At 39.1% G+C, this 14752-nt stretch overlaps 1 protein-coding gene across 7 annotated transcripts in view; it reads left to right on the top strand.

Annotated features, from left to right (window-relative positions):
* Positions 1-14752, top strand: part of PLCH1 (phospholipase C eta 1) — a 267636-nt gene that overhangs the window by 113188 nt on the left and 139696 nt on the right. The window lies entirely within an intron of this gene.

The following is a 14752-nucleotide window of genomic DNA, read 5'->3' on the forward strand; positions in this document are numbered from 1 at the left end:
GAAGTTTGGTACCCCCACCCCCCCCCCAAAAAATAAAATAAAAGAGAAGTGGGAGGTACCACACATTTTTAAACAACCACATCTCAGGAGAACTCACTCACTATCCTGAGAACAGCAGGGGGCATATCTACCCCCATGACTCAGTCACCTCCCACCAGGCCCCTCCTCCAACACTAGGGATTACAGTTTGACGTGAGATTTAGTCAGGGACACAAATGCAAACCATATCAAGGTTCTACTTCCAGTTCCTAGGAAAGTGAATCTGATGGGCTAGAGTAAGATAGGCTCCCCAGGTGATCCCCTGAGCCTGGGAGATGGCCACAGGCATAGCACTGGCTGTGAAAGCAGACTGCCAGAAGAAAACACAGTCAACCTTTTGTTGCTCCCCTTAGCCCTGTCCTTCCCCTTTCATTTTCCAATGGCTATAACATCAGATGTCTTCAGATAGGCTTGGAGTTTGGTCTTTGGTACCAAGGACTGTGATTGCCATATACATTGTTTATTTATTTTTTGAGACAGGGTTTTGCTCTGTAGCCCAGGTTGGAATGCAGTGACATGAACGTGGCTCACCGCAGCCTTAACCTCCTGGGCCCAAGTGATCCTCCTGCCTAAGCCTCCTCTGTAGCTGGGACCATGGGCTTGCTCCACCACTCCAGGCTAAGTGTTTTTTATTTTTTGTGGAGACAAGGTTTCACCATTTTCCCAGGCTGGTCTTGAACTCCTGGACTCAAGTGATCTTCCTGCATTGGCCTCCCAAAGTGCTGGCATTACAGGTGTGAGCACCACCCCTGGCCCCTGGTTTATTTATGGGAAACTTAAGGCAGCCGAGAACCTATCTTTCCAACAAGGTGGTATATCTTGTAGATTTTTTCATTTACTCATTTGTTTAACTAATATTTACTAGTTATCTACATTGTTTAAGGTGCTATAATATAGAGATGCATGGAATGTAATTATATATAGTATAAAGTCCAATTTAGTTTTTGGGGAAACTGTTATGTATTTAAGCTGCATTTGCTTGCTTGTTCAGGGTTATAATCCTTTATTCATTAATATTTTCCCCCAGATCTTGTTCCAATATTATGGCAGGCAGTCAAACCCTTTAATCGTTTGCCTGTAAAGATGTCTCTGATTTATTCAGAAGGTTTACTCATTCTAGTTAGGAGTAACTGGGAGAATAGACACGTTGGAAAAATAGAAATCTTCCAACAGCAATGTTTCATGACATTATGAGTTTGGCATTAATTAAATAACAAGAGAGAGAGTTTGTATTATCTGGGAAGCTGGAGGCTTTAAGATTATAAACATGGCAGCTTGCCCAAATCATTTCTAGAGTTGGAAGTAGCGTGAAGTTCAAGACTTCACAAATAAACATTCACATGCAAAGAGAAAAATCAGAAAAATCATAGCCTAAATCCAAAATGAAGTCACAGCTGGCTGCTTTGGAAAAAAGAAGGATGAGCTTTGTTGGCAAAGTCAGCTCTTCTGCATGTTTTAAAGTCTATGTAGCAGAGTCTAAAAGAAAGCAAACCAAATTTCGATTCTCTCTTATAGCAGGCTTAAATTTAGCTCTTTGTGGAAACTGGTTGGGAACATGTACATGGTTGAAGGTATATGGTGTTATGTTTATAAAGTTCAATGATGGTAACTGTTGAAGGGGTTATATCACTAGAGTATTTATTGGGGTGATAGTGGGTAGCAGGATAGTGGGAGACCCCTACAAAGAGACCATTAGGTAAACCAATTTGTTGAATATTTGAAATCATATTCTTTTGTAGTGAGGAAGAAAGCATACTTGAACTTGCATTCTTAAAATTGAACACTCAAAAACATCATTTGGAGAGCTTTGCCATGATAACCATTGTGAAATAAAAAAGGGGAAGAAAGCATAACCCACCAACAAATGCCATCATCAATCGTCATCAAGCTTTGATTTGATGATAAACATGTGCAGATCGTGTGCAAACTGTCCTCCTAACTGTTGAACCCCTTGCTTCCTTTGTGTACTGGCCAGTGCACCCAGGGATGTCAGGTAACTCTTTCATAAGAAGATGGTAGGTTAATTCCATAAAAGTGCAATTCAAGAGCCCAATTTGAATACATTTTGAGGTGGAATGTTGTCTTTGCAGTTGGTGATTTGAAAGGTTACTTTAAATCCACTGAGTAAACATGCTAAAGTAGGTGAGAGTTTCTTTCTTGGGTTTTGGAAATGTGTTATTGATGTATGATAATTGTGGCTAAGGTCATTTCCTAATCTTCAATATTAACTACACGTTTGTCCTGTCCTCTATAGAGAAGTATAATAATTAATTTGCTGTCTGAGGAAATAAAAATGAAAGGGACTAATCACAAAACACATTTTCCATAGCAAAAGGGCAAAAGTGCTAATTGAATGTAGGTAATATTTTCCCATTTTGAGGAACAAAAATATGAACTTTGAATCGATTCCTGATCTACAGATATGGATCCTTGTCTGCATGGCATTTTATTTTGCTCATCCTTAGGACTTTTCTCATCTTTTATTAGGACAGGACCTACCATGTTTTTCTAATAATGCCAGCCTGGCCAAAGTCATACAGAACTTTCTAATTCCTTTTTACTTGATGTTGTGCCCAGGGACTGGCCAAAGTTAAGGGTTTAGCCTCTTCTGGAACTGAGTAGTCCACAGGGAAATGGACCTCTGACTGAGGGCTCATTAATTTATCCTAGTCAGTTTTATTTTTAAATATAATTTCTGCATCCAGGTATAGTTTACAATGTTCAGACTGTATCTTTAGCTCTCAAAGTCTTACAGGCCAATCAGTTTGGGGGGGAAAAGCTGCTGAGCTTTAAGCTGTTCTAAAAGTACATAATTTACACAAAAATTAGACAAGTTGGATAGCGTGATCTATCTCTAGTGAATGACTGTTTTGTTGTCGTTCCAATCTCCAGTCCATTACCAACTGATAATTTTGTGGACTATAGTAAAAATCAATTACTAAGAGTGAAAAACCAAGACATAAAAAAAAAGCTCCAAAGTTTTATTAGATTTAACAGATATAAAATTAGACTATCAAATTGTTATAAAAGTATCTAATTTTTTTCAATATATCTACACTTATGTGAGATAAGCATACTTACCTCATTTTGTACCCATCACAAACAGTTTGCAGACTGGCATGGGATCACACTGAGACAAAAAATCTAATTTTTTTTTTTTTTTTTGAGATGGAGTTTCACTCTCGTTGCCCAAGCTGGGGTGCAATGGCGTAATCTCAGCTCACTGCAACCTCCACCTCCCGGGTTCAAGCCATTCTCCTGCCTCAGCCTCCTGAGTAGCTGGGATTAAAGGTGTGGACCACCACGCCCGGCTATTCTTTTGTATTTTTAGTAGAAACGGGGTTTCTCCATGTTAGCCAGCTGGTTTTGAACTCCTGACCTCAGGTTATCCACCCGCTTCAGCATCCCAAAGTGCTGGGATTACAGGTGTGAGCCACCATGCCTGGTCCACAAAATCTCGTTACTTAGTTGGAGTTGAAAAAGTTAAATAGTACCTAGAAGCTTCCATTTAAAAATTTTCCCAAAATGATATCTTGATTTAAATTTGCTGTATTTACTTTTTTCCCTAACAACAACAATAACAACAACAATGACAAGGAACATTCACAATATTTTCTATTTTTTTTTTTTTTAACAGAGCCTCAATAGGTTAATCCTATTCCAGGAAAGTGTAGGTTATCTGCGTAGTCCTGGGTGAATCTTGATCAGATTGGTTATTCCAGTTTCCTGCTGACTGATTGGTGTAGGTAGGAACAAGTGACACAATGCTGGCCAATGAGATGTGAGGGAAGTTGGGGAAGTTGGGGCGCTTTTGAAAAAGTTTTCTTTCCTCTTAAAAAAGGTACAATGAAATGATTTGAGGATATGATGCCTGGAGCTGCTACAGCCATCTGTTAACCTATGAGTTTATGATGATTAGAGTAGAAAGATGGAAGAAACTTGGATTTTCAATGAATTATTGAATTGCTAAATAAACTAATTTTACTGCCTTCCAAATTTCTTATATGGGATTTAAAAAATTCTTTATCTTTTAAGCAATTTGTCATTCTCTTATTTGCAGCCAAAAGCATCTAAACAGTAATTTGCAATCATTCAAAGCATATATGATATTTTAATAAGGAGTTCAATTTTTAAGGAAAATCAGTAATTAATTAGATGTTTAAGAATCAATTTCCCATGCAATGCTCTACCCTGAGGCATGGCTTTTCATCAGATGGCAGCTCTTAACCTTGCAAGCAAAAAGACTACTAGAAGGAATGAACTGATCTCTGTAGGATTTGCTCGGCAAGCCAAATGTTTAAAAAGCAGCATATGGCACAAAAATAAGGTGTACTGCAGCTGCAAAGACTGCCTTTGTTTTGAGATATGGGATATTCGTAACCTTCGGCAGGGGTAGGTTAAATCAACTCTGAATCTTGTTTTGAAGGTTGGGGCAAGTGCACGATGTGCATAGTCCTCTCAGAGCAGGCTGTAGGTTATGGATCATCAGTAACCATTGGAGGCTATGACTGAGGGGTTGCACAGTCTTTTTTAATTCCTTAGTGCTCTGCTTTCAGCCTTGAAAGTTTACTGAGATGCTCAGATGGAGGAAGATACAAGCTGCAGGGCTTGAGAAGTACCTATGGGTATAAAAAGAACTATCACTAGGCATTTTGGGTGCTGGAATTTGTGACAAGTAGATGGAAAGGAAAAAGAGATGGGGGCTAAATGAGGTCATATGAGTGAGTGTAGCTGGCAATAGAGCTGAGAGATTTTAGGTTTTTTTTTTTTTTAAATGAAGAAATGAATGACATGTTGAGTCTGCCATTAATGTGTGTTAGAGATTGTCCTCAGCACTTTTCTTACATTAATTCATTGAATCCTCACCACAGTCCCATCAAACAGATTACATTATCATGCCCAGTTACAGATGAAGGAAGTGAGTCCAGTCCACGGAAGTTAAGTACCTTTGCTAAGACCCACAGCCTTCATAGTTCACGCTCTTACTCATGAACCACTCTTGCCATATGGAGCATTACAACTGTGTAGACAAGTCAAAAAATAGTATAGGAATCATTTGGGTATCCAGTGCTCCACTCTGTCATTTAAAGAAATACAACTTTAAAAATATAGCTGGTCCCTGAACACCTTTCTCTGCCCCTAGTTCTCCCTTTCTTTCTATGATCTTTCTTTCTGTGAGCTTTCTGGCATGAGGCCTGGTTTGGCTTTTGGTAGAGGGGCTGGGTTTACTTTTTCATGCCTCCTCCCTGATTACTTAAGCAGCAGTTCTGAGAGAAGCAGATTTCTCCAGCCTCTGCTGCCCAGAGCCAGGCCTCAGCCAGGTGTTCTAGACAGTGAGCGAACCTCTGGCCCCCTTATGGGGTGGATCCTTCAGTCTTCATTTAGTCCCCACTGTACTGTAAGTGCTCAGCAACCAGCCCCATTGCCCTCTGTTGGTCATGGTGACCTGAAGTCCCAAGGTTTCAGTCCCACCACGGCAAGGCCTCTGGGAAAATGGGAAGGGTAATGCTATTGATTTGGGGGAAAAGAGGCTCTTTTCATCTGCTGTTTCTTGGTTGGAGGGGCTATGAAGGCCAGGCTCTTACAGTCCTTTTTGGTCACGAACATCTTATTTTCTGAGTTGTTTTGACTTGAAGAAATTAGGGTGATTATTTTGGAAGGATACATGAAATTATTTTAACGGTTAAATTAACTTGATTTTGAAATGCAAGTTTTCTTGGCACCCATGGATGGCAAGCAGTAGGGAGCCTGCTTTAGGCTTAGTTATTACTCAAAGGAATTTAGAGGAGACATGGATTGCAGCCTATAATACCTTTAAGTTAAAAAAAAAGAGATGGAGTCAGGAATGCTTCACCATGGAGTTGTTTTGTTTGTTTGTTTTTTGAGACAGAGTCTCACTCTGTTGCCCAGGGAGGAGTGCAGTGGTGTGGCTCATTGCAAACTCTGCCTACTGGGTTCAAGTGGTTCTCGTGCCTCAGCTTCCTGTGCAGCTGGGATTACAGGCATGCACCACCATACCCGGCTAATTTTTGCAGTTTAGTAGACATGGGGATAGCCATGTTGGCCAGGCTGGTCTCGAACTCCTGGCCTCAAGTGATCCACCCCCCCCTCAACCTCCCAAAGTGCTGGCATTATAGGCGTGGGCCAGCGCGCCTGGCCCACCATGGAGCTTCTGCTATAATTTATCTTTTGATTTATTCATCAGCTACTTACCATCTACCTCTTGCCAAACACTGGCAGGTATGGGAGATATAGCAGTAATAAAAGCATGTAAAAATTCTTACCCTCATAGAACTTACATTCCAGCAGGAGAGACAGAAATAATGAAGCAAGTAGTTGTGTTTGTGTGTGTGTGTGTGTGCACGCGCGTGATGTTATGTAGTAAGTGCTGATAAAAACAGTGAAGGAAATAGGGAAGACTAGTTTTTTTTTTTTTTTTTTTTTTTGAATACAACTAAACTGTTTCAAGGAGCATATTACCAGTGCAGAAGCAGATGTATTATTCTAAATACAATAATCAAAATAAGATTATGACATCGAAACTGCATAGTCTCTTAGAGCATCTCCATGATACATGACTATGATTTGACAAGGTGGGGATCTAACCAGTAGGTAGCTCTTGGTGCCCTCAGCAATGGGAGCTGTAGCCCACTTTCTCCCCTCCAGGGTGACCCTCCTCATGATCTAAAACATCTCCTGACTGTCTCCCCTCCAGCCCCTGCAATAGGACTTATCATGGTAAAAGGAGAAAAACTTGAGTTCTTCATACTCAGGGAAGGAAAAAACTGGACATACGTTATGGTCGACCACTGCCCTCATTGGCAATGTGGACAGTAGAAGGGAAAGTGATTTTTCTTTTTCAGAAAAGAATTTTGATGTCTGTGTGTGTGTGTGTCTAAGTGGGATAGGCTTTGGTGATCAGCATAGCCTGGGAATTTGGCAAGTTGGAAATGAGCTTTTTACTAATATCAGAAATTCAAATGAGGATAACTTCTCTAATGTAACTGCCATGAGCATTCATAATAGTGATATTACAGATTGTGTGGAGACCATCCTCTTCAGTTTATTAATAAAAGATTTCCATAAATCAGGATATAATTTTAAGAACACCCCCTCACCACCATTTAAAAAATTGTATGACGAATTGCTTTTTCATTTGCAAGATTTTTGTTTAAGCAGAGCTCTTAACAATTTTTTTTGTGAGCAGTCATTTTAAAGTGCCTACATTTGCATGGCTTTATAGAGACACAGTTAAATCGACATAGGCCTAGTCATCTCAATACAGAAGAGAAGGCAAATTTGCATTTTAAAAGCTGCATTTTGGACTGGAAAGTATTTAATCCCCAAAGATAAACTGCTTTACAGCTGATTTGTTCGTGGATATGATGATGGCTCTAGAAGGTAATAGATACTTGATTTGGTGTCCCTGAATAATTCCAAATTCTGGATTAAAGCACGGTAATTGATTTAAAGAAGACATGACTTTTTTGTTGAGATGGAGATATAGGGAGTAGTGTGTGTGAAAGTGGGTAGGAATAGGGTATTCTGTGACTACAAATCAGCTGATTTTATGGATTTTCCACTTGCAGCTTTTTGGTAGCTGGAATATTTCAGCCATCAAGCACAGCTCTTTTCAGACACAATAATGATCACTTGCTGACATGGCCCTTTCAAGCCATGTCCGGTGTCTGACAGAGCTGATGGCCACTGTGAAACTACTGAAAGATGTCCTGGATAAGTCAAGCTGGCCAGACTGGCTTAGGTTTAAAACCTTGGATCCTCACATTTCTGGAACAAAAGAAAGGATACATACTCGTCAGAAGTGTGATTTCAGTTAAACCAATCTTGACTATTTTTATGTTTCTGAGTCAAGTGCTTCAAGACAAAAAAAAAAAAGGAGTCCTTGTGGTCACTTGTTCACCTAGGGAAAGAGCATTTAAATGGCCACTAGTGGCTAAATGTCCACAGGTGCTTCTGCATTATTCATCAGAAGTTTCCTCTATCATTAGAATAGCACTGTCTTGCACAGAGCAAATGTTTCTTTGAGATTTAAAGAAGATGTAGGTCTAGTTGTTGCTTTTTTATTTTTCAGATCTGGATTGTGGGGATAAACTGATGTTTGAATTGTTCTTGTTCTGTGGGAGGAAAAGGATTTCTGATTACGGTACTTATCAGCAATTGGAGTGCTGAATCAGTTACAAAAATTCAAAATAGCATGCAGATTGTGACATAATTTTCCTGTGTGAACAGTCCTTCAGGGAAGCAGCCTTACAGGATAACAGTTCTATACATTGTTCATTCCTGTACTGAATGTTGTAGTGACCCAGGGCAGGGAGAGCTGGAGTCCAGGCAAAGCTTGTACATCTCCCGGATGTTGACAAGTACTGCTGCCTCAGTGCTTTTTGTTATATTGAGGTTCTACTGCTTCAAGTGCATACATCACATTTAAATAGAGTATATTTAAACTTGGCAGTGATCCTAGCGTTACACTAGGATCCTAGTGATGTTAGCATTAATAATATAATCAGTAATATGCAAGAGTGCCATCTCATATTTAAGGCTTGTATTTTATTATTTGCCAAGCATCTACTCTGAGTCTGCTCCTGTGGTCTTGTGAAATTACCGTAATACCCAGAATTGTGTTCCCTTGATGCATTGCTGTGGCTGTAAGTCAGGCAAAGGTGACTTAAATGTGGACCAGTTTGATTTTTAATGATAAATTTGGATCAGAATTTTAGGGTTAGATAAATAACTTTTAAGAATAATAAATTTTTCCCTAAAAAATTAAAAATTAGAACTAGTTTCTATGATGAGCCACAAAAGAATATCTTAAATTCCAAAATTTTCTTCAATCATGTGAAAGCAGTTTACTGTCTGTCTTTTAATTTTCAAGTCTCTTTTTTAGTTCTTATTCCTTATGGGTGCATAGGATATTAGGTACTAGTTTATGAAGTTTTTTAAAACTGTATTTATTTGTAAAATGTTACTTGTTTACTGGAAAACAAGGAAGAGAATAAAGAAGAATATGAATTATCCTTAACCCTCTAAGCCAGAAACAATCATAGTTGGTGCCATTTTTGTACAAAGTCTTTTCTCCATTTCTGATAACATACACAAATATACAGATTTAGTGTTAAGAGCCTCACCTTTGTGTAATTAGCTACAGTGCCAGAGTCAGAAAGAAGAAAATGTAGATGGTATATGCCAAAGGAAGGGTTAATTCTCAGAAAACTGGAGGAGCCTAAAATATGGGAAATTCTCGCAGGCAGCCCAAAGACCTGATTTAGGAAGTTTATCTATTTTGAAACTTGAAGTTCTGGAAGATATTTTGACTGGATAAGTTTGCAACCGGCTGGGTGACTCCACTATACTCTGATTGATCTAATCAAACACTTTCAAATCACATTCTTTGGTATTAACACAGATAACAACACATTGATTAATATCTAAGCTAACCATTATCATTTTTCACCATTTGTATTGGTTCTTCAACAGATCTTAGCTTTAAATGCTAAAATTCACTGGCTCTGAGATAACCACAAATCAGTCTCTGCTTTTATTCTTAAAATACTCTTTAATTTTTTAAAAGACAACCAACAAGAGTTGGGGATCTCCTTTAAGATCTGTTAATGGAACCACCAATTCATTAGTCCAGTGAACAAAAATGTATGCAGTCACTGCTGTGTGGCAGGCATTCGTCTAGGCACAGAAAATCATGGGATGATAAAACATTTCTGTCCTTATGGAGCTTACATTTTAGCGAACAGTGACAGGAAATGAAGAAAATGACTGTTAATGGTAGTTAATTAGGAGGGTGCTTTAGATTGGGTGGACAGGACGTGCCCCTTTAAATTACTTAATCTTCACCTGAATGTAAAAAAGGATTAAGGTATACACATAGCTGAGAAGCAAGTATTCCAGGGAAAAGAAACAGCGAGTACAGCGAGTGCAAAGTGTGCTGGGGAACTGTGCAGAGTCTAGTGATCTATGGGAAGAAGGGCAGGAGGGAGAGGCTGGAAAGAGACAACGCAGGCCCCTGGCAAGGAGTTTGGGACTAATTACTTTCCCAGTGGGAGGTTGCTGGAGTGTTTAAAACATCTAATTGACCATTTAAAAATAGCATATTGGCTGTGACATTGAGAAAGGGGATCAGCAGACTGACGGAGACAAGTGGTAGATGCGGGTTATTGCAAATGGAGAGTCAAGACTTTGTGAAGGATGGAGAAAGGAAACAATGATGAATCCTTGGTTTGGATCTTAAATAATGAGGGGATGCTGGAACAATTGACTGAGACAGAGAGGCTGAAGAAAAGCAGGTTTAAGATTTATGTGATGTTTAAGATCTTATCAGATACCCCAGTGCTTGGCATTCAGCAGTTATACGAGCAAATCTGGAACTGAAGGCAAAGGATGGGGCTTGAGATTTACATTTGGAGTTATCTGTATGTGGATTGGAATTAATGCCACGAGATTAGGCCGCATTGCTTAGGGTGGTGTAGAAACGCAAATTCCTTCAACATTTGGAAGCAGTTTTATTGTCCTGCTGTAGAATTTCGGATAACCGAGAATCTGCCACTACTTTGAGCTGCTGCATTTTCTGAGCTCTGATGTCATTCAGAAAAAAAGGAAAGAAACCAGTATTTGTTGAAAGCCTAATGTGTATGGAAAATTGAGCAAGACACTCTTTACATGCTATTTCGTTTAATCTTTACCATGATTCTCTTAAAATATGAAGAAACTGACTCAGAGTTAACTAAGTAAATAGACAAGAAGGTAATGTGACTGAGAAGTGACTCCAGGATTTAAATCCAGGTTGTTCAGTGTTCTTTTGCTTTATTGGGCTTGCAGTTGGCAGAGTTGCAATGGCGATTATTTTCTTTCGCTAGCTCTTGCAAATTATATGGAATTTTAAAGTGAATATAACATCTCCCATATATATGTTTTAACACTTTCAAAACAATATTTGCTCATGGCAAAGACAAGAAAATGCCTCAACAAGGTTTTAAGGTGGGAATTACTCTCATCCCTTTCTGTTTAAATACCATTTTCCTTTCCACAAATTCTAGAAATTTCCAAGCCTGTTGTAGAAGAGAAAATATATCTTTCCTTACCCACCACTAAGCTCATAGCTGAGACTCCTATAACAAAATACAAATTAAAAAGAGAAAAGCATACAGATTTACTTAATATAAGTTTTATGTGACACAGCAGCCTTCAGAACGAAGAACCCCCTCCCCCACCTCAAAAAAAAAAAAAAAAAAAAAAAAGAAGAAGAGATGAAGACCCACATGGGGAAACCTGTGTATTTATTTTTATGTACAGTTGGGCAGAAGTATGATGGAATGGCAAAAGGATATGATCAAACAGTGGTAAACTGAGGGGAACTTAGCAAGGGCAAGCCTTGTTTGTTCAGATTCCTCTTGGTGTCTCTGTCTTTTTTTTTTTTTTTTTTCTGGGCATAGGAAAGGCACCTTTGGAATGAAAGTCTTACATCCTATGTTAGAGAAATGTCAGGTAATTCTTTTATGGCCTGCTTCAGGGGAGAAGCGTGGGAGAGGTCATAGAGTCCTTCCTGCTTCTGCTATTTCCTCAAAGGCCAATGTGCCATACTTTGGGGTAGCGTATCCCTGAACCCCTTTTTATATAGCATATATTTATGTGTATACATGAAATAAATAGAATCATGTTCTTTCTGTCATTTCATAACTTTTTTGTTCACATAAAAATGTGTCTTAAGGCCGGATGTGGTGGCTCACGCCTGTAATCCCAGTACTTTGGGAGCCCGAAGGGGGTGGATAACTTGAGGTCAGGAGTTTGAGACCAGCCTGGCCAACATGGCGAAACCCTGACTCTACTAAAATTACAAAATTAGCCAGGCGTGGTGGTGGGTGCCTGTAATCCCAGCTACTCTGGAGGCTGAGGCAAGAGAATCACTTGGGTGGCAGAGAAGAGCCATGTAGCTGCAATTAACTGTGTGGATATCTTTGCTTCATTATGTTAGTATCTCTACAGGATAAATCCTTCGTATTATGATTGCAAGGTCAAAATGCGTGTTTGTTTTAAATTTAGATAGATATTGCCGAGTTGATTCAAATAATGTTGCTAATTCATAATCTTGTTATTAGCCTCCTAACTTCATCCACAATGGCTTTTTAACATGAAAATTTTGCGTATCATATGAAATATTATTTACTCTGACTTTTAAGTTTTTAACCATGAGTAAGGGTATTTCTTTCCTCGTTTTTATTGGTTACTTCTGTGAATTGTCTTTTCATTACCTTTTGCCTATTTTTTTTTTTTTTTTTTGAGACGGAGTCTCGCTCTGTCGCCCAGGCTGGAGTGCAGTGGCCGGATCTCAGCTCACTGCAAGCTCCACCTCCCGGGTTTACGCCATTCTCCTGCCTCAGCCTCCCGAGTAGCTGGGACTATAGGCGCCCGCCACCTCACCCGGCTAGTTTTTTGTATTTTTTAGTAGAGATGGAGTTTCACCGTGTTAGCCAGGATAGTCTCGATCTCCTGACCTCGTGATCCGCCCGTCTTAGCCTCCCAAAGTGCTGGGATTACAGGCTTGAGCCACCGTGCCTGGCACCTTTTGCCTATTTTTTAATTGAACTGTCTTTTTTATTGACTTGCAGGAACGCTTTATGTAATGGATATTAAACCTTTATTTATTAGATATTCTTGTAGATATGTTCTCCTAGCCTATTGTTTTGAATGGTTTATATAGGTATTTTTGCATGTAGTTAAACTTATCATCTTTTTCCATTAGGGTTTCTGTCTTTGTCCACATTACAGAAAGTGTGGAATTTTACTCTGGAATGGCTTCTCGGAGGACTGAGTTAGTTATATGGGAGTACTTATGTGTTTAAAATTGTATAGACTATAGTGATTGAAATTGAAAGATATATCTTATTTCATTGACCTACCAGTGTCATATATGAGACACCCTTCCAGTGTCCTGTGTTTCTGACACTGGGGGCTTCTGAGGCGACTGTCAGATATTAATCATCTTTCCTTTTTTTTTTTTTTTTTTGTGATGCCCCCTCCCCACTGTGTCCATGTGTTCTCATTGTTCAGCTCCCAGTTATGAGTGAGAACATGCAGTGTTTGGTTTTCTGTTCTTGTGTTAGTTTGCTGAGAATGGTGGTTTCCAGCTTCATCTAAGTCCCTGCAAAGGACATGAACTCATCCTTTTTTTTGACTGCACAGTATTCCATGGTGTATATGTGCCATATTTTCTTTATCCAATCTATCCTTGATGGGCATTTGGGTTAGTTCCAAGTCTTTGCTATTGTGAAAAGTGCCACAGTTAACATATGTGTGCATGTGTCTTTATAGTAGAATGATTTATAATCCTTTGGGTATATACCCAGTAGTGGGATGGCTGGGTCAAATGGTATTTCTAGTTCTCGATCCTTGAGGAATTGCCACGCTGTCTTCCACAATGGTTGAACTAATTTACGCTCCCACCAACAGTGTAAAAGTGTTCCTGTTTCTCCACATCCTCTCCAGCATCTGTTGTTTTCTGACTTTTTAATGATCGCCATTCTAACTGGCATGAGATAGTATCCCATTGTGGTCTTGATTTGCATTTCTCTAATGACCAGTGATGATGAGCTTTTTTTCATGTTTTTTGGCTGCATAAATGTCTTCTTTTGAGAAGTGTCTGTTCATACCCTTTGTCCACTTTTTTTGGTTTGCCAGTATTTTATTGAAGGTGTTCGCATTGATGTTCATCAGGGATATGGGCCTGAAATTTTCTTTTTTTTTCTGTGTGTGTCTCTGCCAGGTTTTGGTATCAGGATGATGCTGGCCTCATAAAATGAGTTAGGGAGGATTCCCTCTTTTTCTCTTGTTTGGAATAGTTTCAGAAGGTATGGTACCAGCTCCTCTTTGTACCTCTGGTAGAATTTGGCTGTGAATCTGTCTGGTCCTGAGCTTTTTTTGGTTGGTAGGCTATTAATTACTGCCTCAATTTCAGAACTTGTTATCGGTCTATTCAGGGAATCAACTTCTTCCTGGTTTAGTCTTGGGAGAGTGTAAGTGTCCAGGAATTTATCCATTTCTTCTAGATTTTCTAGTTTATTTGCATAGAGGTGTTTATAGTATTCTCTGCTGGTAGTTTGTATTTCTGTGGGATTGTCGGTGATCTCCCCTTTATCATTTTTTATTATGTCTATTTGATTCTTCTTTCTTTTCTTCTTTATTAGTCTGGCTAGTGGTCTATTTATTGTGTCCATCTTTTCAAAAAACCGGCTCCTGGATTCATTGTTTTTTTTTTGAAGGGTTTTTCATATCTCTATCTCCTTCAGTTCTGCTCTGATCTTAGTTATTTCTTGTCTTCTGCTAGCTTTTGAATTTGTTTGCTCTTGCTTCTCTAGTTCTTTTAATTGTGATGTTAGGGTATTGATTTTAGATCTTTCCTGCTTTCTCTTGTGGGCATTTAGTGCTATAAATTTCCCTCCACACACTACTTTAAATGTGTCCCAGAGATTCTGGTATGTTGTGTCTTTGTTCTCATTGGTTTCAAGTAACATCTTTATTTTTCCCTTAATTTTGTTATTTACCCAGTGGTCATTCAGGATTCAGTTTCCATGTAATTGTGCGGTTTTGAGGGAGTTTCTTAATCCTGAGTACTAACTTGATTGCACTGTGGTCTGAGAGACTGTTTGTTTTTATTTCCGTTCTTTTGCATTTACTGAAAAGTGTTTTA

This window comes from Rhinopithecus roxellana, chromosome 1 (genome assembly GCF_007565055.1).
Source record: "Rhinopithecus roxellana isolate Shanxi Qingling chromosome 1, ASM756505v1, whole genome shotgun sequence".
NCBI lineage: Eukaryota > Metazoa > Chordata > Mammalia > Primates > Cercopithecidae > Rhinopithecus > Rhinopithecus roxellana.